The sequence below is a fragment of the Pundamilia nyererei genome, unplaced genomic scaffold (genome assembly GCF_000239375.1).
Source record: "Pundamilia nyererei isolate P.nyererei 1_Seehausen unplaced genomic scaffold, PunNye1.0 scaffold00055, whole genome shotgun sequence".
NCBI classification, from domain to species: Eukaryota; Metazoa; Chordata; class Actinopteri; order Cichliformes; family Cichlidae; genus Pundamilia; species Pundamilia nyererei.
Genome location: NW_005187456.1, coordinates 156,847 through 158,210, shown reverse-complemented (window position 1 = coordinate 158,210; position 1,364 = coordinate 156,847).

Genomic DNA, 1,364 nt, shown 5'->3' with positions numbered 1-1,364 from the left:
CTCTGTATGTTTAGCTCCGCCTCAGCATCTGCTAGTTATGTCAGCATTGTGAGCTATGCTGTGGCTGCTGTTGTATAGGCTGTGAGTCCATTCACTCTAAAATATCTCTGTTAAATTGATTATAATTTAACAGAGCAGTTTGTGACGGTTCCCAGTAGCTCTCAGTGACTTTTGTAATTGCCCGACTTGTCTTATTAAAATAGAAATTAATATATATGAATACCTCAACATTTTTAAATAAAATAAAATGGTTTAATGGTTTGGTTTAGTCTTAGTATTGCCGGGTCCCAAATTGAAAGCAATCGTCTTTAGACTGAAAAGATGTAAATTCAGAATTTTAAAATCCTTATTAAAACCACAACATTAAAAAATCTGTAAGAGGTTTAAGAATATCTAAGTCAACTATTAATACAAATTATGAGGTCATACAATACAGTGTAAGTGTTCTGTGTAAAGTACTGATGGAATATGATACAGAATGTGGATAATGTACAGCAGGGATCGGCAACCCTAGGCACGCGTGCCAGCTGTGGCACTAATGGCACGACCATAGCTGAACTGGCCATCGGGCCACCGGGCATTTGCTCGGTGGCCCGATGATTTTTTTATTTATTTTTTTGTAACAGTATAAACAATGAGAGGTGGTGGATTGGCCAGATGCTGGCCGGTGTATAAAAATAACCCAGTTGTTTGGTGGTGGCTATGGCGTAGCTTCCACAGATTCAGTAACATTAGCAAGTGGTGGAGGCCAGCGGGTGGATGAGAGAAAGGGGAGGCAGGAGGAGAGACTCGAGGCAGTCGCCGGTCCGAGTGTCAGGTGACCTGAACTTCAGGTAAGAAGTTATGACCTGCAGTCTATCTGGGTCAGATATAAACCAAGTTTAGGTGGAGTTTATTTTCGTTATGCTGACTTTTTACAGTCAGTTACAAGAACTCGTACTGCGTACTAGCTAGCATGAACTTTATTTTATTCATAAGTTAGTAGAGTTGCCAACCGTCCCGTAAAAAGACGGAATCGTCCCGTATTCAGAGAAAATATTACGCGTTTCGTATTGAGCTGAAAAGGAACACAGCTTGTCCCGGACTTCAGCTAGAATGAAAAAAAGACACAAAGCTGGATTTATTCTGTCGATACGCTGCACAGCTGCCTCTTCTTCTCTCATTCGCCCCCCCCCCCTCTTCTCTTTCTACTTCAATCATGAAACTGATCAATGCTCAGCTGATCAGCTTTTCTCTCGTGTTTGTTTATCGCCCACTTTGCGCCAGAAAGAGGAAACCAGCGGATGTCGCGCTAAACAACAGCAGCACGTTTAAGCTTGATCAGCTGTTGTTAGAATTTATTTAATATTAATTTCTAGTATCAG